Source organism: Aquarana catesbeiana, linkage group LG09, assembly GCF_042186555.1.
Source record: "Aquarana catesbeiana isolate 2022-GZ linkage group LG09, ASM4218655v1, whole genome shotgun sequence".
Classification (NCBI taxonomy): Eukaryota; Metazoa; Chordata; class Amphibia; order Anura; family Ranidae; genus Aquarana; species Aquarana catesbeiana.
In genome coordinates this window covers 250,599,575-250,623,586 of record NC_133332.1, presented here as the reverse complement: position 1 = coordinate 250,623,586, position 24,012 = coordinate 250,599,575, and the positions used below count along the sequence as shown (strand labels likewise).

The 24,012-nt window shown below is 43.6% G+C and overlaps 1 protein-coding gene across 3 annotated transcripts in view; it reads right to left on the bottom strand.

Annotated features, from left to right (window-relative positions):
• The window catches only part of LOC141108500 (dual specificity protein phosphatase 6-like), a 192,574-nt gene that overhangs the window by 95,231 nt on the left and 73,331 nt on the right, over window positions 1-24,012 (bottom strand). The window contains exon 2 of one of the 3 annotated variants that reach the window (XM_073600165.1): window positions 12,178-12,320. The exons of the other annotated variants lie outside the window; for them this stretch is intronic. The gene's annotated coding sequence lies outside the window, so the exon portion shown is untranslated. The remainder of the gene's footprint in view (window positions 1-12,177; window positions 12,321-24,012) is intronic. 3 annotated transcript variants of the gene reach the window in all.

Here is a 24,012-nt window from a genome sequence, read left to right as displayed (position 1 = left end):
TGCAATAAGGGTAGCAGTTGTGCTTTCTATCCATTATGTGGAGGCTCTACATGTTGTGGGGCGCTCCTAGCAAAAAAAGAATGACACACCCTAAAACAAAAGGTAGGTGCTAACAGCTTATACCAATTATTCACAACCAAGGTTCCATGGAGCGCCAGGTTTCCTCCAGGGGTTGCTAGGGGTTCCTTAAACCGTGCCTGTTAGAACTATCCAGGCACCATCAAATGGGAGGTCAAAGTCCAAAGCCACATGACACCAATGATCTTTTTAGTGATATATAAAGGTGGCATTCTGACCACCACTGTAGAGGCTTCCTTCTCACTGACCGCCAATTTTTACTATACTCCAATATAAGGAGGCACTCCTTCTACTGACCTCCAATATAAGGGGGCATTATTTCTACTGACCACTGATGTAAGGGGTTTTTTTTCGCACTGTCCACCAATGTAAGGTGGGACAGTCTTCCTACTGACCTCCAACGTAAGGGGTGGGCATTTTTCCTAACCACCAAACTTGTAAGAGGCATTATACCCACTGATCACCAATATAAGGGGCATCCTTCCCAGTGACTACCAATGTAAGGTAGGCATTCTTTCTACTGACCTCCAATGTAAGGACCATTCTTTCTACTGACCTCCAATGTAAGGACCATTCTTTCTACTGACCTCCAATGTAAGAGGCATTCTTTGCACTGATCACCAAAGTAAAGGAGTATTCTTCCCACTGACCAACCATGTAAGAAGCATTCTTCCCATTGGCCACCAATGTAAAGGGCATGATTACCACTGGCCATCGATGTAAAAGGCATGATTACCACTGGCCACCAATGTAAGGAGCATTCTTCACACTGATCACCAATGTAAGGGGCATTCTTCCCACTGACCATCAATGCCCAGATGAATTCATTTTAACAGGGGTTCCTGGAGACCTTAACATTATTTTAATGTTAAAGTAATGAGGTAAAGATGTTGAGAGAGGCTGGCTTATACTCATCTTTCACATGTTGACTTTAAAGGCACTGAACTGAGATTTTCAGCATCTCTGAAAGGCATGTCTAACCAATTTGAAAGATTCTGCTCATTCATAAGTGCTGATTTGTAATCATTCTTTATTAAAATATAAAATTACCAGAAGAAGCGTATGTAACGGACAAAAGAATTGGCTTGGGTACAGCCAACATACGGCAGCATCTTATCGTAAGCGCCCATGACTTTAGATCTGACGGAATATTAACCACTGATCTCTTTCATATCTGAGAGCCGATGCCTCTGATATGCAGATTCATTATGCTGCTTAGATGTTGAGGTTTGGATTTTCTTGAATTAGCTTCATTAGAACATTGAAGGATATCAGAGCTCAGAGAGAGTCTCTTACAAGGAAGCAATGAGTTATATAAATGAGGTGCAGCTTGGCAGAAGTCTCGGAGGCGTTAATAAGTGAACGCTATAAGAGAGGATGACAGCAGGAACCTGCCAAGATTTCTCTTGTAAACTGGGAGAAAATATGTATATAAAATCTATTTGTGTAAAAACTCCTTCCCGGCAACTGCCAAAAAAGGTTCTCATTCTGTTTTTAGGGGAATATAAAATAAAAAGTCTTGTGACTGCATTCTCCGGATCTACATTACCTGTACAAATTTGCATCAAATTCACCATTTAAAGCTGAAAATCATCTGAATACAGAGACAAAAAACAAAAATCTGCTGTCTTATCAGGTTTTGTTTTTGTCCACCAGTCTCTCTTATGGGTGACACCAAGGAATGCAGTGGTGTCACCTGCCTGCCTTACACCCTGCAGATTACACATCCAGGGAGCAGAAGCACACTCATGAGTTAGCAGCTCTGCCCACCTCTGCTCTCTCCTCCTATCAGCACATGTGTATGCAGCAGTGCCTGACTGGTTCCTTGTTTTGCCCCACCCTCTCTAAGTCTGAGTGCTAAGGATGGTAGAAGGTTGGTGTCAGGCAGTGGCGGCAAGCCATACGGGGCACAGCCCCCCTAATCTCCATGCAGGGCGCATGGATTTCTATGGGGTTTGTTTGGGTTTTTTTGTTTGTTTTTGCCTGAGGCTCTAATTGGCTTCAAAATGGGTGGGCTCAGGGCGCAGAGTACTCTTAGGAGAAGCAGTGGGGAAGTCGCCTGGGAAGCCATCGAGGAGGAGAAGCAGCAGGGAACCTGCCTAAGAGGAGAAGCAGCAGCAGGGAAGCGGCCGAGGAGGAGAAGCAGTGGGAAAGCGGCCGAGGAGGAGAAGCAGCGGGGAAGCCGTCAAGGAGGAGAAGCAGCTGGGAAGCCGCCGAGGAGAAGCAGTGAGGGAGCCGCAGAGGAGAAGCAGCTGGGAAGCCGTTGAGGTGAAGCAGTGGGGAAGCCGTCGAGGAGGAGAAGCAATCGAGGAGGAGAAGCAGTTGAGGAGGAGAAGCAGTCGAGGAGGAGAAGCAGCTGGGAAGCCGCCGAGGAGGAGAAGGAGCTGGGAGGCCGCCAAAACCATCCATGACCTGAATGGGGTAAGTAGTGTGGGACGATTGGAGCTATCGGGGCGACAGCTGGGAGGATTGTTTGCTGTCGCCCCCCCCAAAAAAAAAATTGAGCACCAGCCTTCACTGGTTTCAGGACAGATTCAGGTACTGATCAGAGCTAGATTTTTAACCTCCTGCCCCTCAGGGCAAACAATCTTCTGCTACTATATCCCAATCAACTGGCTTGTCTTATTGTAAAGAGGAAAGGATTGCCACTACTCCCGACCAGTCCAGGTGAACAAATCATAAGGAGTGGCCTCAGTCTGCATGTCTCCACCACACCATATGACTAAGCCCCAATGGGCGAGGCGAAATGCATCAGGGTGTGTGGTATGGTGGTGACATGCAGGCTGAGGCCACTCCTTATCATTTGTTCACCTGGGCTGGTTGGGAGTAGTGGAAATCCTTTCCTCTTTACATTTTCTAGCCCTCTGGATTGGTGTCAGGACAAGCCTGCACCCCATGGTCTCGGACACAGGGATATACTTTCACCTTTACTTTGACAAAAGCAATACAACAGGTGGCTTGTCTTTTTGTTACACTCAGGGCTACCATTAGAATTAATTGGGCCCTGTGTGGCTTACCTGACAGGGCCCCCCTAGTGGTATAAATCTTTTGGGGCACCCGTGGATATCCAGTGGCAAAAAAATGAGGATGCACATGTAGCATGCCATGGCAAACTGTGGGTGGGGATTTAAACTTGAGCATATGTACAGAGTGCAGGTATCAGGAGTGGGTAAGGTAAAGGGTGCAGAAGCTAGGTGTTTGTAACACACCAAGTACAAGGGTCAGGAGAGGGCTTAGTACGGGCATCAGGAGTGGGTAATGTTCATAATGCAAGGTCAGGATTGGGTATTGTACAGAGTGCAGGGGTCAGGAATGGGAATTGTACACAGAGCAGAGGTTAGGAGTGGGTAATGTACAGCATGCAGGGGTCAGGAGTGGGTATTGTACAGAGTGCAGGAGTCAGGAGTGTGTAATGTACAAAGTGCGGGGGCCAGGAGGGTGTAATGTACAGCATGCAGGGGTCAGGAGTGGGTATTGTACAGAGTGCAGGGGCCAAGAGTGTGTAATGTACAGCATGCAGGGGTCAGGAGTGAGTAATGCACAAAGTGCAGGGATCAGGAGTGAGTATTGTACAGAGTGCAGGGGCCAGGAGTGGGTATTGTACAGGGTGCAGAGCTCATGTGTATATAACGTATAGAGTGCAAGGGTCTGGAGTGGGTAAAGTGCAGGGGTTAGTGGTGGGTAATGCACAGAGTGTAGCGGTCAGATGTATAAAATGTACACAATGCAAGGATCCAGAGTATATACAGCCCAGTGCTCAGCACCTCATATGACATACTATTCAAGGGCAACGCAACAGATGAGAGCCAGCAGCAGGATCCATAGTTCCAAGAAGAGTACGTAATCCAGACTGCAGAGAGAGTTGAACAGGTGGATCCTGCCCCAAGTCCCAATCAGCGGATGGTGGACAGGGGCTGGAGTGTCACATTCTCCCCCAGAGTTTCCAGCAGGGTCACCATTAAAAATTATGGGGCTAGGGTCCCATTTGAAGCTGCACTGAGGGCAACTACAGACAGGTCTGGGTCCCATCAACTCAACCATGGTACTTGGGCCCAGTATGGGAGGGCAGCCTGTACCCCCCCCCCCCCCCCCCACTCCCCCATTAGCTGATCTGTCCCAACTAACATGATCAGCCGTCATGACCAGGCAAGCCTCACTTGATTTTGGGAGCAGAGTGGCTGAAAGAAGACAGTCTTGCCCACTCTGGATTGGCACACCTAGAACCAATGACTACAACATTTTGGCAATACACAAACATTTCATCAAATTGTACAAGGTGAACAGCAATGAGCATTCCTTGCATCAGAGAGTGACTTGACGTGTGGGTAGCCGTGTGCTTCCCCTGGCATTTCTGCCACCTTAGGTCACAGCCAACAATTTCTATGCAGAGATTTGGCCTTGGTACAAGTCGTGAGTAAAAATTCATTTCATTACTTTCCCGAGTACACGACGGCATTACATTGTGTGTTTTTATCTGCCAGGGGTTCATTTTAAAGGAATAATATTCAGATTAAGCGTTGATCTGGTCAATTTCATTTTGCAAAACCTGTTCCCCCGGAAGCGAGTCTAGTGAGGTTGGCTTTGGCTTTAGAGCTAAAGCCCTTTTGTATTAATCTATGCATATTGGACCAGCAGTGAATGAATCCGGGATATTAAGCCGATTCTCAGCAAATGTTGTCAGCGGCATAAAAAAGAAATACGCTATGGCAATTCATTTTCTTTCTGTTCCATCAGGCCCCTGCAGATACAAATCTTTTCTAAGGAAACTTTTAGAGAAAAGCCAAAAAGAAAAGAATGTTTAAAGGAAACGTGTACTGAGGAAAATATGGAGGCTGAAACTGGGGACCTCCTTAGGAAAATGCTAGGTGCTTGGCTGTCTGACTTCAGTACTTTCCAGTTCAATGAACACAAGTGTGCAGCCGGTGAAATCAGAACTTCTAATCTGTAGACTTGTTATTGATTCTCGGGACCAGCTTTATGGTCAGGTATCCAGCATTTGTCAACGAGAGGCCAGAAATGGTAGCGTTTGTATTTTTTACAGTGCAGGTTGCTTAAGAGCCCACTCTAAGGTTTTATTTACATCTGTGGTTGAGGAGTGATAAAAATAGCTGCATTTTTACTGCCCCCAACTGCTCCTCCTTTAAATACAACGGCAGCAGATGAGGGTGTATACATTCCACCTTCATTGATACCCCCTTGTTTTGCCTGGCTATGATGTCTGATCATGATAGTGTTGGTGTCACTGATAGGGGAGTGCAGGTAGCCCTCCCTTACCAGGTCTAGGCACTCCTGCTGACCCAATGGGACCTGGGGCTGCCTGTGGTCATATGGGACCCATTCAATTTGTTGTGATGCAGTGGAGCCGGTTTTTAGGGGTTAAAACAGGCAGCGAGGAAGCAACATAATGCCTTCAGAGAGCAATGACCACCACTAAAAGGCCACATCTCTCCTACTGACCTTAAGTGTAGGAGGCATTTTTCCTCTCATTGAACATAAATGGAAGGAGGCACCTCTCCCACTTACCACAATCTAAGGGGCCACTACTTCATTGACCACCAATGTAAGGGCATACCTCTTCTACTGACCTCCAATGTAAGAGGCGTTCTTCCTCTCATTAAATCTAGATGTAAGGAGGCACCTCTCTCACTGGCTACAATATAAGGGAGCACTACTTCACTGACCACCAGCGTAAGGGTACACCTCTCCTACTGACCTTAAGTGTAGGAGGCATTTTTCCTCTCATTGAACGTAAATGAAAGGAGGCACCTCTCCCACTGACCACAATATAAGGGGCCACTTCTTTAATGACCGCCAATGTACAGGCACACAATACAGTATAAGGGGCCACTTCTTCACTAACCACCAATGTAAAAGGCATTTTTCCTCTCATTGAACATAAATGAAAAGAGGCATCTTTCTCACTGACCATCAATATAAGGGCACAACTCTTTTCTACTAACCACAATGCAAGAAGCATTTACCATCGCACTGATGTAAGGGGATGCCTATCTCACTGACCATAATATAAGGGGCCAATGCTTCAATGACTACCAATGTATAGACACACCTCTCCTATTGACCACAATGTAAGAGGCATTCTCTCCCTCATTGAACATAGATGTAAGTAGGCACCTCACTTAAAATCCATAATATAAGGGCCACTTCTTCAATGACCACCAATGTAAGGGCATACCTCTTCTACTGACTTCCAATGTAAGTTCTTCCTCTCATTAAATCTAGATGTAAGTGGCACCTCTCTCACTGGCTACAATATAAGGGAGCACTACTTCACTAACCACCAGCGTAGGGGTACACCTCTCCTACTGACCACAATGTAAGAGGCATTCTTCCTCTCATTGAATATTGATGTAAGGATATATATATATTATTCTTCAATGACCACCAATGTAAGAGCACACCTCTCCTACAGACCTCCAATGTAATTGGCATTCTTCCTCTCATTGAACATAGATGTAAGGAGGTACCTCTCCTACCCTCCTACCAACCACACTAGAAGAGACCACTACTTCATTGACCACCAATGTAAGAGCATACCTCTTCTACTGACCTCCAATGTAAGGGGCATTCTTCCTCTCTTCAAACCTAGATGTAAGGAGGCACCTCTCTCACTGGCTACAATATAAGGGAGCACTACTTCACTGACCACCAATGTAAGGGTACACCTCTCCTACTGACCACAATATAAAAGGCATTCTTCCTCTCATTGAATATTGATGTAAGGATATATATACTGTATATACTATAATATAAAGAGCCAATTCTTCAATGACCACCAATGTAATGCACACCTCTCCTACTGACCACAATATAGGGGGCCCTTACACTGGCCACCAACGTAAGGGAGTCTGTCTGCATTTCTTTTCTGATCATAATTAATTATTATTCATTTTAATTTTGTAAATACAACATAGTACACTTGCTCACGCACCATGAACTATAGATCATTTTTAGCAGAGGTTTTCCGAGATCTGAAAATGATTTCAAGGGTTCCTCTGGCGTAAAAAGGTTGTGAAGGGCTGATACACACTGTGTAAGAATTAGACTATTAACTACAAATGGTATCCACACATGTTTCACTCAGATTGAATCTAGAAGAAATAAACCCATATGTGGGAGTGATACAGTCATTTTCAATCAACTGAGTTTAGGGAAAGTACCATCAGGATGGAATTGTTTTGCTGTTTTGCACTCCATTGCAGCATGTGTGGTAAATGGAACAAATTTTTCCCCATTTAATCTTTTACAGTATGCAGAAAGAAAAACCTCACGGGATGCAGCTGACCTGCTGTGTGACTTTAGCTTTCATCCTGCCATTCATCTTTGTTGGCTACGCCATCCTTTAAATCCCTCTGGTAATCTCATTTTGTGAATGGCTTCAAATCTGAGTTTGCAGAAAACGCAGGCCAAGTGTTATGACCTGAACCCCATCCTTTGTAGTTATTATAGAGGTGAGGTGTGCATATATTTGTTATGTCAAACGCCGGTACCCCAGATAAGACCAGACAGAACCCCAGGGGGCTGTAGCACCCCGGTTGAGAGAGGCTGATCTAGTAAGTCAGCCGTACAATCACTTCATTTCACCTCGCCTCTTGCTGTAGTAAATCAGGCCCTTCATACATCAGCTATTTTGAATCACTGTAAAAGAATCATCAATGAATATCCCCAAAAAGCGGTCATTTCAGTTAAAACCAATTCAAAAATATCTCTCATTCAGTTGATAGTATCTGTTGTAGTGAGCGGGCAGCTCTCTTCCTCTGTGGGAAAAGATGGAAGTAATCAGTTTGGCCCCGATTCCTCGGATGCAGGGGCCTGGTTTCAATTTGTGCTGTAAACAGATGTAGTTCATCAATTAACCATGAAGAGGATGGTTTCTCTTCTCCAAAAGTGAGGGTACAGTAGGAGCTAGTTACTGCAATTTACCTTTGAACCATGCCAGACATATATGCAAATTCAAATTTTGGTTCGTGTATGTATTTCAAACTGAATATGTCTATTTTTATACATTGCAACTGGTGTAAATACCTTAAAGTGGTAATTACCAACAGTGGCAGCCGCTCGTACAGGGCGCAGGGGCACCGCCCCCCTAATCCATGTGCCCGTTCCCTAATCTACATGCAGGGTGCCGGACGCATGGATTTCAATGGGTTTTTTTTTTTTTGAAAGCACATGATTAGCCTAAGTGGCTTCAAAAATGGTGAGCTCGGGGCACGGAGCACTGCTCCCTGAGCCCACCCAGTTGTGTGACATTAGCGAATTAATATTCACTAATGTCTTCCTGCTTCTCCTCCTCCAGTCCCAAGACCCGATTGGCCGCGAGTCCTAAGGCCTGATTGGCCAGGAGGAGAAGCGACGCCGGGACTCAGGAGAAGGCGAAGGGGGAGAAGCCGCGACCTGGATGGGGTAAGTACAGGGCTGGTGGGGGGCCTGGCAGGCAATGGGCAAATGAGTGAAGAGGCGATTGATTAACACATGTATGCTACTATGGATTGGCACCAGGGAAAGGAAATTACTGTAAGAATTCCATACAAGTTCCTGTTTTCCTGACACAAACATGGCAGCATGTTCAGTATGTGGTAGCATACTGCCATGGATTGGTGCCCAGAAATGAAAATTACAGTAAGTATTTACAACAATTTTTCATTTTTTTGACATCATCATGGCAACATACATATGGTAGTATGCTGCCATGGACTGGTGCCAGGAAAGGAAAATTAATGTAAATGTTTGATACAATTTTCCCAGAGCCAACATGGAAGCAAACAGATGGCAGTATCCTGCCATGGATTGGCGCCAGGAAAATAACATTATGGTATTTGATACAATCTTCCTTTTTTTTTTTTTGGAGTAATAGTGGCCCTCAAAAAAAATCAGACAGTAGGATTACATCTATGAATTATCAAAAATACACATACTGAGTCATCACTCGATTTTGAGCAAAACCAATAGATTCCATCAAAATGATTCTGTTCTTCTGGATAGAAAAGTCAATCATAGGACAGTACAAAGATTGATATGATCGGTATGGCTCACTGAGCAATCTTTTTGATTGCCTAATTGTATTTTTCTCCTGGACAGTAAATCAATCAGACTTGAGAGAGTGCAACATGAGTGAGATATTTAGAAGTACTTACAGAAGGAAGAGAACTTGGGTTGCAGCCACAAAATAACTGGTCCTTCTGGGTATAGGGGAGCATATGGCCTCCTCCCACAATGCAGTGCTTGGGGCTGAGTGGGCAATTGGGAGGCCACACTGTCACATAATTTAGGAGGGGACATCCTCATCCCTGTGTAAGCTCCCTATCAGATGGTGTCAGAGCTTACACATAGTTAATGATGGGTTGGTTAGCTATGAAGAAATTATTTTGGGCAAAGTGACAGAATATCTTTAATACAGGCAAGGAGGACACATTCAAGTGTATATAAAGCCCATACATTTTAGTTTTAGAGAGAGTAGGGAATGGTATAACCTCTATCAGTTCATATTGTGTCTGTGTCCTGTAGGTGAGATTTTCCTCACTTTTTGTCCCGGTTACACAGCAGGAAGTAAAATGAAATCTCTATAAAGCAAGGGGACATTCTCTCTTAGTATAAACAGAAAATTATTATGACTAAGGCCTTATAGGCTGAAACGCGTCAACTGTTTTTATCTGCTTGTGTGCACTACGGCTTTTCAATAAAATGAAGATTTTGTAGGAGCAACAACCAGAGTGTAGATCATCTTTCCTATACATTCCCTCTTAGACAGTTGTCACAGAACAGGCATCCCAACATAAATATTTCCCCTTACCTTTTGTTCCTTAGACAACTCAAAAGTTTTGGATTTCCCGTCACCTTTTGTACAGGAGCAAATGGTCCTCAGGGCCAATAGAGAGACTGGATCTTTCCAGTAGGGACCTAAGTGAGGTTCTAATCTTTCCCTTCCCCATCCAAAACTAAAAAAAATATTTGGAATTAAAGGCACCTAAACATATTGTACTCTTCTAACAGGCTAAAATAATAAGTCTAACTGCATCACCAGCTTACGTGGGGCAGCCCTGAAATATCTCCTCTTTACGGTGAAGGAATTCAGATCCTTCTATCCCAATGCCAGCTCCTGAGTGACCCAATGGAAGATCTAGGCTTCCGCAAGCAGGGGCCCTAAGATCTGCCAATGCATATGCAAGTTTGAAAAGTTGTTCATTTACAGAGCTGATATGGCATTGCTACATAGTATCTTTGGTCTTGCTGCCCAGTCTGTGGCCTGGGGCCACATGTGCCCCTTTGACTATTATTGTGTGGCCCTCAAGGTCTATTTTTTTTTTTAATTACCCAACAAATGGTATCCCCTTAAAAGGTTACTTTTAAGGGGACACAAATGTGTAGGCATTGATTTGTAAAGGGTCTATAATAGCAATGATCTCTAGCAGTCTCGTAATGTGTCCCCTGCCTCCTGAAGAATGTCTCCAGTGTCCAACAATCTCATGTCTGCTGTCCATCTCCTGTTGCAAGTTTGCAGTCTCTGGCAGCTTTCTGTAGCATTACTTTCACAGAATATTATGTGTGGTCCCTTGATTTGAGGGGTCACACTTAAGGCCTTCTATGTCAAGAATATTGACCACCACTGATCCATGTGAAAACAATCACTCGACCATGGATGCAGATGCAATCAAATTTTGAATCTTTTTCCAGTCAGATTGTTAAATCCAGGAAATTTTGGTCTGAGTGCAATGGACCCCTTTTTGCTACATTATCCAAGCCCGGTTAAATAAGAGTTTTTGGCCAATGGTACACATTGGCTTTATTTTGCCTTTCTGTTTCTAAATGTGAAAATTACAATAAAGGGTCTTGGACTTATGTGATAATTGGATTTTCTAATTTGACCCATATTTCTCAGGGGAGCCCTGCTTTGTAGAGAGCTTCTGAAGAATTAGCCATAACCGATGAAACCTAGTTACAGCTGAGAATTTGGGTCGAGCTCCCCACCCACATTTTTCTTTGGACACTACTATGGCATAGTATGGAGGGCAGAATAACCACCGAAATAACTAAACTGTTAATTAAATAAAGTGAATGAAAAGGGCACTCCAGTGGGTTATGCCTGAAATTCCACCAAACGTTGTTCATTTCTTTGAAGTATTAACATAAGACGTCCCTACATTACTGGCAAGGGTAAGGGTGTAAGGGGGGTAAGAGGACAACCCCTCCAGCTGTCACAGAACAGGTATCCCAACTGAAAAATTTCTCCTCACCTTCTGTTCCTGAGACAACTCAAAAGTGTTGGATTTACCATCACCTTCTGTGGTCCTCAGAAACAATAGAGAGGGTGAACCTTTCCAGTGGCGATCTGACAGAGGTTCTAATCCACCCCCCCTCCATCCAACACTAATAAAAAATTTGGGCGTTTAAAATTTTGGCTTTAAATTCCCCCCAAAAATTTCAGGGACCTCTTTGGGCTTTGGGTCATGCTGCCTTTATTAAACATTTCTGTCACTCAACCGATAAATATAGTACATAGACCATCTGTGAAGACAGTTTATGTTTATCTTAACACACTAACACTACAGTATATTTTTTAAAACCACCCTTGTCATTTTGCAGTCTGTTGATGTCTCATAATATTGCATATGGTGTTTTTTTTGTTCGCGTCTCTTTGTCACACTGTTTTGATCTAGCCTGCAGTTTCCTGCTTGTGAAATTCTAACCTTCTTGCTGCGGTGGTTCTGGTGGACCTGTGGTTCTACTCATATGTGCTGCTGGCTTCTGTGTTTACTTATGGGCGTCACCTGCTCTACTGTGAGTTTATATCGCTTTCCCTTCTATCACTTCCTGGTCCACCTCCAAATCTACTTCTCTATATATAGATATACTCAGTGCAGCTCACATTGCCTGGGCAACTTCCTAGTTTCTTCATTCTCTTGCTTTATTGTGTATTACTTGTATTTTGTGTCTGACTTCCCATATACCTGCCCTAGCTTCACCTACCATGTTTGCCTTCCTACCGCATGCCCTGACCTCAGCTCTTTTCCCAGATCCTTTTCTGTCTCCTGCCATCTAAACTCTGCACATGCAAGTGGTCTCCGCATATTCAACTGGGCGTACCTGGGGGCCATGACCTGGTTCCAGTCTGCTGCAAGTCCATCTCTACCGTCAGGGTCCCTGATGAAGAAGTAGGCTGGGACTTAGACTCCGCACCCTGGGGAACTCCCAGCTGGCCTTCTACAAGGTCTCACTATCATAGGAACCTGACAAACAAGGTCATGAATATTTTGCCTTATTTTCAATAATTCTTTGGCAAGTTGCATTACAACTTCTAGTGATAATAATAGTTTCCCACCATTATTTGTATACTTGCATTTACTGTATATATCTTTATTTTTTTATTATCAGCATTTATTGAGAAATCCATTGTAGGGAGTAGTACATAAATACATGTTATGAACAATTAAAGTGCAAATTCTTGTACTGAGATTGTTTGTTTGCGTCCAGTTACATCATGCTGCATCTAGAACCAAAAAGGACCTCATGAGAATCAGCTACCATCATGGCTGTCTAAGCCAGCCTTTCTCAACCTTCTTACCCACGAGGACCCTTAAAATAATTTTCAGATATCAAGGAACCCCTGCTAAAACCAATTAATCAACAGCAGGCATGTACTGGCCATGGGGACTACAGGGAGTTTCCCGGTGGGCCGATGGCTCAGTGGGCCGGTTTCAGTGACAGCCTGTCAAAGTAATGGCTTTCTTGGTTCAGCCTCATCTTCACGCAGTGATGTGAGAAAGATGAGAAAAATACAGAGGAGAATAAGTGAAATAATAAAAGAGGTTAGTGAGGACTCCTTAAGGATGTTATTCTACTTATTTTTTTTGCACAATTGGTATAGTTTATATACTGTTTTTGTGCTTGTTTGCACAATTAAAGTGGGCCAGTCTGGATGAATTCCAGGGCCAAATTTTTATCCCAGTCCAGCCCTGATCAACAGTCAATGGGAAGAATAACTCTTAAATTGGAGGTTGATGGAAAAAAATACTTTCACTACAGTGGTGATCAAAACATCCCCTTACAGATAGGTAAAAAGATCAGCTAGCTCTGCCAGGTTGTGTGGCCCCAAAACTTTAGAGTAACCATCAGATAGAAGGCCGAACAGCAACAGCTCAAGGAACCCTTATCAAACTCTGCAGCAACCCTAGGTAGGGCTTTACAGAATCATAGCTGAGAATGACTGGTCTAAGCAATACTGAAGTTGAGGTCCAACTGGTGTCCTGGAGTCAGAGAAAAGCTGCTGCTCACAGGTGATATAAACTTGAAAGTGAAAAAAAAACATAGATATTTAAAAATTAAAAACATATATAACTTATGTTGTCCTGGAGGCATCTGTTGTCTCTCGAGATCAAATGCTTGGTTGTATTGCCTCTGTACTTATGATTAACTTGCTACACACCAGTCAGAGATAAAATTATGCCCAAGAAACATCTCACCAGGCCCATAATGACCATTCCTGAAACACTTAGCTACTCCATATCTTTCAAATGCTGTAGATGTACCTAGTTGGCATTTACAGTAAGACCTTGGATTGCGAGCATAATTTGTTCCAGAAACATGCTTTTAATCCAAAGCACTGTATATCAAAGCAAATTTCCCCATAAGAAATAATGGAAACTCAAATGATTTGTTCCACAACCATTTATTCATAGGTCCTTCAGTTTATAGTCCATATAAAAAGATTATAGCAATGTGATGGATCGTGTAACCATAAAATGTCCATCCACAAATGGAAGCCTCCACAAGGGGATTAGAAGCAAAACCCATCAGGAGCTACAGAGTATAAAAGAGAAGAGAGGCGCCTCTAAGTGTAGCAATATGGTTACATTTAATGAAGGAACAACATTTAGCAACTTACAAGGTTGATGATTAAAAGTGGCACATCTAAGTATGCAGACATCTGGGGTAAAGCTTTCCACATAGACTGTCCTCCGCACCACTGGCTCTCACCGCTATCAGTCTGCAATCGTGACCTGGAAGACTACCCTGCAGTAGAGCGGTTTGAAAGCGAGGCTTGAACAGCTCGTGGAGCGCAGCGTGGAAGGGATGACGTTGATGGCAGTGAGGAGGATGGTTTATGTGGATAGCTTTACCCCGGATGCCTGCATACTTAGATGTGCCTCTTTTAATCATCAACCATGTGAGTTTCTAAATGTTGTACCTTCATTAAATGTAACCATATTGCTACACTTAGAGGCACCTCTCTTCTCTTTTATATTCAGTTGTGACATGACACTACTTGTATATCAAGACATCACTTGTATATCAAGTCATAATTTTGAAAAAATGTAGCTTGTCTTGCAAAACGCTCTCAAACCAAGTTACTCTCAAACCAAGGTATTACTGTATATATCTTTCTGTTATGAATTTATCCTGATTCATGCATGCTATATGTTGGCAATAGACTACAAATAAAAACCTAATTTACTATTTGATCATTTTACTCCTCGTTTCGTCTCTTTTTGCACTCTACTGTCTTTAGTACTCTATGCTTTTGCTTCTTCCAGAGTTGGTGAGAACCCATGGTTGAGGAGTAGTCTACAAACTACGCTCAGATGATATGACTATTTATCTGCTGCTACATCAAAGGTCTGAAAAAATTTAGATTGCGTGCCACATCTGACCTAAACTGTCTACTAGAGAAAAACTTGGCTGTCCTCTGGCTCCAATAATTTCTGAGTTACTGACTTTAATAGAGCTACTATTGCCCACAAGGGCACTATACTTGCAGAAACCATTTTCACAAACATAAAAAAAATTGTGAAGCAAAAAAAAAAGGAAACATCAGAATAATAGCAAATGGGAAATCCCAGAGATAAAGGGGAAGGTTACAAGATAGCCACAATACATGCTGTGTGAACTTGGCATTTAATACTCCAACACAGTGAAAAATTACATTAAAGCCGAGCACACAAGAGAAATTTAAGAATGAGGCTAGGACAAACCAAGACAATACTCCAGAGAAAAGAAGGTCCACTTTGTCTGTCGCTTCAAAATGCTGTATTTTTAGACTTACAAAATGCATTTTTTTTAATCATTCTATTTTAGAAGGATGTCCCCTCCATGAAAATCATCAAGTTATTTGCCTCCAGCAATTCCCCTTTAAATTCCATCCAGTGGTCTCACCACAACATCATATTCCCGGACAAAGTCTCCTTTATACCATCAGCCTGGAAGCAAAGACTGGGCAGGAATCTGTGTGAAGCTGTTACATCCCTACTCGGGAATCAAAAGCTTTACAGAGCATGGAAAATGTGTCGCTCGCCTCCATACTGGTGAGAGGGAGGAAAGAGGAGAGACAGAGGAGAGGGAACGAGAGGGCAGCGGGAAAGGGATGGAATAGAAAGCAAGGAAAGAGACATAGACAAAGAGAGAGAAGAAGGAAAGTAAGACCGTTTATATAATCTATACTCATCACTCCATTTGATCCCCCCCAAGCTAAAGCCATCACTGGGAGAGGGGCAGTATTTCTTGGAATTTTGACTCCTAAACAGTGACAAATGTCCTCTTCCCAAAACAGGCTAATAGGGAACATCAGAAAATGAAAAGTATTCTTTGGAGCAGCGTTGTTGAGAATTTCTCAAAGATTCTTGGCTGGGCCATGAAGGTGACATCCCCAGGGGTCAAGTGTTCCCAAGGGGAATGGATAATCCCGCAGAGAATGCCATCTCGCCACCACTGCGAGTTGAAACGTCCCCTTCCTTGGCCAGACTGCCGTCTCGGCTGGCCCAGAGAGCGAGGCTGGGCCAGGAGCCGAGGACATGGCTATCGTCCAGATCAGGATAACAATATAAATAGCAGCAGAACCTATAGTAATTTAGTGCATATGTGAACTCTACCTGGATTTTAGTATTCGGAACATTCATGTGTAGACTGATGGGGGTATACAGTAAGAACTACAGTGATAAGAAACCAAACATTCCTTCACTTTTTACCAGTTTACAAGCAGCAGAATCGTTTTGTACCATGTTAGCCATCGAAAAAACTTGGGATTTATAGTGATCCATTTATTAGATAATTAAATAGACTGTAGTACAAGTTTTCGAGGCACTTTAGCATCTTCTTCAGGAATCGCCTGAAAAAGGAGGTTAGAGTGCCTTGAACGCAACAATTTATTCAGTTAGCCAATAAAGGCTATCACTGTCCCAATTTCTACTTTTTCGATGGCTAACACGGTACAACACTCTGCTGCTGATTCGTACATATTAGTGAAAAAGGAAGATGATTGGTTTCTGTCAGTTGCCTATTGCTTATACTATTACTGAATACCCCCATCAGTATATACTTTGTTATTGTTCTGACTTTTGTAAACTTTCTTTATTTAGTCTACAAGAGTTAGAAAGTTGATTAGTAATTGATTTCCATTGGTTACTGCTCTATGTATTTCTCTTGCTCTCTCTTTGTTAATTTTTCCCATCATTAACCTATTGGAGCCAGTGCCTCCAAGACCCTTAAGAGGTTTAAGATGCCAGGAAGCGGGGTTTAGGATCATGATTGGCTGTTATGGCGATCACATGATCAGAAAGCCCCCGATCACAAGTAGCCATCGGGAGCTTTCTGTTAGCTGCTGGTAACTGTTCCGGGAGCGTGCAGTGCGCGCGCTCTCAGCACAGCTGTGTATTCACAGTAATGCACGCAAAAATGCGGCTGCCTTGGCGCCAAGGCCCATCTGCCAAAAGGCCACATATTTGCATGCGGATGGCGCCAAGGGGTTAGTGGGTCAAATTGACATTTGTTTTTGACTGTAGTAATGAGAAAATTCGAGGGAGCAGGATGGAAAACTTTTCTTGAATGAGCAAATTTCGAACAGCGTATGTGGTTTTAGTTCAGTTCTTTCAAAATGAATTCAAAATTAATAGATTGAAGCGCACACCGGAGGGCCACACAATTCCATGTGTATCAGAAAGGCTTTAGCTTTGCCTCCTCTTAAGCCACGCCTCCCCTGAAGCTTTTCACCCACTCATGGGCTTAGTCATAGAGGTCGGGGTTGGAATCGCCAGGTGATTTTGATAAAGCTTTGAGCGGCGCTCTGGGGTTTACTGGTTCTTCTAAGAATTTTTGTTTGAAATTATATCCATCTATGGCCAGCTTTAGCCTTCATCACCAGTGGTGGCTGGTGCTCCATTTTTTGGGGGGGGGGCAAACAGACCCTCCACTCGCCAGCCAGCCCGGCACTTACCCCAACCTGCCTGCTCGCCCACCAGCCCCGCACTTACCCCAGCCCACCCGCTCGCTCGCCAGCTAGCCAGCCCCACACTTACCCCATCCAGGTCATGGGCGGCTTCCCTGGCTTCTCCTCCCAGCCAATCAGGTCTCTTCCCCCCCCCCCCCGGCTAATCTGGTCTTAGGACCCGATTCCTGTCCTGATTGGCCAGGAGGAGAAGCAGGAAGACAACAGCGGATGTTGATTCGCTAATTTCACAAGTGGGTGGGCTCAGGGCGCAGTGCTCTGTGCCCGAGCACACCCTTTTTGATGCCAATTAGAGCCTCAGGCTCTAATCAAGTGCTTATTTTATGAACAATAAGTTTCCATATTTCTGTGATTCTCACCAAATCAAGCAAGTCTGCCTGTGCCACGTCCAGCCAAGATAACTGGATGGGTCCAGACCTATTTCGGCACATGCACTCAAGACAGCTAATATTCCTGCTCTGGATGATAGCCATGCCCTCGGCTCCTGGCCCAGTCAAGATTTGGCCAGGGAAGAGGACCTTTCAACTTGTAGTGCATGTGTACTGAATATAAGCTGTTGGGAGGACTGGGCATCACATGATGGAAAGGATGGGTAGGCCAGGCAGCTAAAACATTTATATTTCTGCAGCTCAGATCTAGTATGTCATTTAGATTTTTTTTTGGTTGGCATGCATGGGGATGGGGCTTATTTATGGTTTAAGCTGTCAAGGCTATAAAAATAGAAAGGAATTAAGAGCAAACTTCTGTAGAGCACCCCCCGTAGGAGCCGCTGATGATTGCAGTCCTGTTTCCCCACTTAGAGCACACACAGCCAGGCACCCAGCATTTTTCTCACTCTTCCACTGGCTGTAAAGAACAGTCTAGGGCACAGGGGTCAAACACAAGGCCCGCGGGCCGAATCTGGCCCTCCAGGCCATTTCATGTGGCCGTCGCACTTCTCCTGCATCTGAAGGAAAGCTCCAGCCCTCCTCCAGGCCCCTACTTTCTGCTTTCAAGCAATGCATCCAGCTTCTTCCCAGCAGCAGCATAAGGAAAGGGGGTGCACTATGATGTAAGGGAGAGTGGGGGACTCAACTTCTGATGGTGGGGTGGCTCTTGACATCTAATGTAAGGGGAGGGGATGCGCTGGACATCTAATCTTACAGATACAACCGTCCTTTTTGAGGACAATCGTAATGCTGATGCGGCCCACGATGAAATTGAGTTTGACACCCCTGGTCTAGAGATTTTCTTTTTTTTTTTTTTTTGGTGGTGGTGGGAGGTGTTTATGGGGAACAGTGAACTGGGATACGGAGAGGGAACATGGGATACCCCAATAAATACATTTTCGAATTTGAATAGTTTTCCAATTTCCAAAGAGGATTAAATAGAATAGAAAATAAAGGAATAGAAAAGAAAAAAAAATTCTATTCTATTCCTTTATTTTCTAGTCAATTTTATTCTTTTTGGAAATTGGAAAACTTTTCGAATTCGAAAACTTTTCGAATTCGATTTGAAAACGTTTCGAATCGATTCGAAAACGAATAAACAAAACGAATTCCAAAAACGAATTATACAAATTTAACTAAAAGAGTTTATGTAAAAAACAAAAGGAAACAAAACAAATTTTTTCATTCTGCACATGTCATCGTACAGTCCATGTAACATGGTTTCCTATGGATTTAGTTCACATCTGTGCATTTTATGGAAAGGGCCAGGGACTTTTTTTTTTTTTTCCTGGTTTTCGGCTCCATAGACTTCAATGGATCAAAAACGTGTATTGAAAAATGGAAAATGCACCATGTCAGTGTTAAATGGTTTGTCTCATCTCTGTAACTGCTGCATTCTGCTGGAGAGCTTGTTCTTTAGAAAAAACAACAGGCTTACTGGTCAGATCTACAGGTGAAAATAGAAGAAAGGAAGCCTAAAAAAAAAAAAAAGGGAATCTAATGCAGCCATCACATCTGGGAAAATCCGATTTGCCTCTCTGGGATCAGGAAGGAATTTTTTCCCCTGCTGTAGCAAATTGTATCATGCTTTTCTGGGGGGGGGTTGGATCAACTGTGGGTATAGGATTGAGTATATGGGTTTGTATGACATTTTTTATTTTATTTTTTATTTTTTTTAGATTCTTTTTTCAACGTGACTAACTATGTAACTATCTAAGAATTGGTAAGCTGCAGTATAATCAATGCTTGCTTTTGGGTTGAATACGGCTTTTAACACTATCTTAATGGAAAGCTGGTAGATACAAACAGATAAACACCTGACAGATAAAAAAAAATCTTAACAGCTACGATAAGTCTGGCGTGACCCTGTATTTTATGATCCTCGATGATAAAGAGTTATGAGTGATAGAAGATAAGGCAACACATTTTATCTGTCACCACATTTTGTCACAATGGCTATGAAGGATGGCGGGATTTCACTGTGACCTCTTCTAAAAGCTGACAATCATCGGCGCTATCGGCTCTAAATTTAAATTCCAACAGTTTTTTAGCCACCTCCAGTACGGGCCTTTTCTAGTACTTTTTGTTTACAGGTCACAATCAGTATTTTGTGCTAGAATATTACTTAGAACCTCCAAACATTATATATTTTTTAAAGCAAAGGCCATAGAGAATAAATTGGTGGGTGTTGCCATTTTTTATGTGACACAGTACTTGCACAACGGTTTTTCATGCGCAATTTTTTTGGGAAAAAATACACTTTTTTTTATTTCATTGCAAAAAAAAAAAACACAATACATAACCCAATTTTTTATGTAAATTTTTAAAGATGATGTTATGCCGAGTAAATAGATACCAAACATGTCACTCTTTACATGCAGAATTTAATTGCAGATGCCTGTGCAACAGCGGCAAACTACTTAAATTTTCTATCCATAGGCGAAAATTTAAAATACTTTACAGTATATCACTTTAGATTTACAGAGGAGGTTCTGGTTTTAGAATTACTGCCCATGATCTGACATTCATGTTTATACGTCACATGCATGGTATGATTACTGTTTGTGCTTGTGTGTCCCCAGCATGCTCATTCGCCTTTGAGCGCAAGGACAGGGACACTTTAATTTCTTTTTTATTTCTATTTTATTTTTAAAAATTTTTTTTTACATTGCTGCTTATATTTTTTTTTATTACTTTTTTTGCTGCCATAAGGAATGTAAACATCCTTGTGACAGCAATAGGCATGTGGCAGGCAGTGGTGGCTGGTGCTCAATTTTTTTTTTTTTTACAAATGATTTTATTAAGGTAATAAACACAATTAATACTCAATGTTTTTTTTTGGGGGGGGGGCGGCAAACGAGCCTTGCCCCCTCACTCCCCCCCCTCATCGCTAGGTCGGTCGATCGCCTGCTCACCCGTCCACCCACCAGCCCCGCACTTACCCCATCCAGATCGTGGCTTCAGTGGCTTCCCCTCCACCTGCATCTCCTCCTGAGCCCCGGCGGTCGCTTCTCCTCCCGGCCAATCGGGTCTTAGGACTCCAGGTCAATCAGGTCTCAGGATCCGCTTCCTTATTGGCCGGGAGGAGAAGCAGGAAGACATTAGCGAATATTAATTCGCTATTGTCACACAAGTGGGTGGGCTCAGGGCGCATTGCTCTGCGCCCCGAGCCCACCCTTTTTGAAGCCTATTAGAGCCCCAGGTTCTAATCATGTGCTTCAAAAAAAAACTCCCCATTGATATCCAATGCGTCCGGTGCCCTGGGCGTATGGATTGGGGAGGGGCACTGGTGGCAGGTACTCTTTATGGAGTCTATAAGACCCCAAATCCCTCCTATGCATTTAAAAGCATTCAAAACACCAAGATCGGTGGTTTTGATTTTTAAAAACTGGTGCCAATTGTTTCCGAGTAAACTGGACGTGATGCCATATCATCACTTCTGGTTTACTATAACAAGCAGCTCATTAAAGCCGATCATGACTTTCCTTGGCTGTCCGGCCAGCCGGCGAATATGCAAGCTGGTCGCTCAGGTCTCCCTGTGGGACGGGAGTACCGTGAAAGGCCGTGGGAGGGGGAGACGTCCCCTCCCGCTGCTTGTAATAGCAATCAAGTGGCTAGGAAAGCGCTCCGATTTCTATTACAAGAAAGCCGACCACCGGCTCTATAAAACAATACCGGGGTGATGCCTGCAGCCAGCTGCAAGCATCATACCGCTATAACCACGGAAAGTCTAGTGACGTATGGGTACGTTGCTGGACGGGAAGTGGTTAAAGCCTGGAACACACAATGAGATCATCAGATGAATAAAATTTGGAAGTGATGTCATGTATTGTGTTGTATTTCAGGACGAAAACTGTACTGATTATACGAAAATCGTACGATCTGGTATCACATGAAAAAAAATGTCATGCTTTTCCCATCAGTTTCGCATGACCTGTCCTGATTGGCTCTGGAAAGCTGTGTGCTAACGATCAGATTATCGTACGATCGCTTCAAAACCGTTTTTTTTCGTACGTTTTTCTGATCGTGTGTACGGACGATTAGAAGTGTTTTAAACAAAGCCGTGCAAGGAACGATGGAAATGTATACCCCCAAGCAAGGAACCATATTTAACTATACTGAAGCCAGATCTGCTAATTGTGATTGGTTACTACAGGAGACTGCACTCTGCCACTTTACCCAAGTAGTCACATCACAAACATCAATGACTGTCTATGAAAAACAAACTTTACTCCATCTTGATAGTGTAACACCCTCCAAGATAGGCTAGGTAAATTCAGTGTTTCTTTTTGGCTCCCCTGTAATCAGTGGAGCAGATTGTGATTGTTTTGGGCTGTTCTTGGCTTTTGGTTGCTTCCCTCTGTTTTCTGAAGTATACCAGAGTATAGTGGGTGGGAGGAGGCAGATTAGCAGCTTGAATATTTATGTAACGTCAGCCAGTCCCTGGGGAGGATGCCCAGTAGGTGGCTGGAGAGTGTATAAATTGCCTGTGGGTAGCCCTGTTCTTGTTTAGGAGGAGAAGTTCCCAGCCTAAAGGGCTATTGCCCTTCTAGGCAGCCAAGCTTCAACTCTATCTGTGTTCATCGAGGTCCCAGTTGTGGCAGAGCTGGAGGAGGCTGTTTGCTAAAAGTCTTTGGAGTTGATCAAGGGGTTTCACTGAGCATCTGGTCTGGAGAGTTCACTGAGAAAATGTCTGACTGATATTGGAAGGAGGCATCTAAGTATCCAGGGACAATGTGAGTACAGACCTCACAGTAGAACCCTGGTGACTGTTGCTATCCCTTGTGCATCAGTACTGGTGTTTGCCTGGCTTGAGACATTTGGTGTCTCGGTGCTGTCCATTTTTCTGGGCCTTTGCTAAAGGGACTATCCTAAGAAGTAGGAACATAATGGAGAGTGCCCTTTTTATCATTGTTCAGCTTTCATGGAGTATCCCATAGCTTCCTAAGCCCTATCCAAGTTATTCAGTAATGAAGTTTAAAAAAGGCAACCCACAGACTGTTAGTTGAGCCAGAAGAGTGACTGTTGCTGTTTTTCCTGGCTACTGTTGCACAAAACTGGGAAAAATAAAAAACTACTGACACCAATGGAGGAACTACTAGGGTCAAAAAGGTAACACTTGCGACTGGGACCTGGCGTTCCACCACCAGACTCGGAGGGAAGGGCCCCAGCCAGGGGCCAGGGGGGTCCTTAATGGTTTCTTACACCACGGCCTTGAAAGTTCTAGTTACACCTCTGCCTCCTATCTGATGGGGCCTGGATAGATCTGAGGACAACACTACTTGGCAGAAACAAGAGCCAGAGAGGCATGAAACCAACAATCTCTTTAATTGTTGGCAAGGGAGCTTTCTTACCACTACTGTGGGGGGGGGGGGGGGGCATTCCCATAGATAGCCAATTAATTCACTTTAGCAGGGATTCCCTAAGAACTAAAAATGATTTGAGATGTTGCTAGGGGTTCCTTGAGTTGTGTTGATGTTGCCTTCATAGTTCCAAAGCCACATGGCAGAGAAAGCAGCATGACACCAGAGACCCTTTTAGTTGTCTAATAGGGCGTACACACGGTACACACGGTCGGACTTTGTTCGGACATTCCGACAACAAAATCCTAGGATTTTTTCCGACGGATGTTGGCTCAAACTTGTCTTGCATACACACAGTCACACAAAGTTGTCGGAAAATCTGATCGTTCTGAACGCGGTGACGTAAGACACGTACGTCGGGACTATAAACGGGGCAGTGGCCAATAGCTTTCATCTCTTTATTTATTCTGAGCATGCGTGGCACTTTGTCCGTCAGATTTGTGTACACACGATCGGAATTTCCGACAACGGATTTTGTTGTCGGAAAATTTTATCTCCTGCTCTCCAACTTTGTGGGTCGGAAAATCCGATGGAAAATGTCCGATGGAGCCCACACACGGTCGGAATTTCCGACAACACGCTCCGATCGGACATTTCCCATCGGAAAATCCGACCGTGTGTACGGGGCATTAGGGTGGCAATCAGAGAAGTCTCCCAAACTAAGCAGCAATGTAAGCAGCATTTTTCCATTTTTGGTTTTAGCAGGGTTTCTTGAGACCTGGAAATAATTGTAAGGGTTCCTTTAGGGGTTCCCTGTCTAGTGCAGTTTAGTTGCATGTTATGAAATCATCAGACCCTAAAAGCTTATAAAACTCCTTCATATTTCCATACAGGGTAGAAGAAGAAGCAGCATTGCCTGTATAAAACCTGAACCTGAGACCTGAAAATAATTTTAATGGTTCGTCTGGGCAGC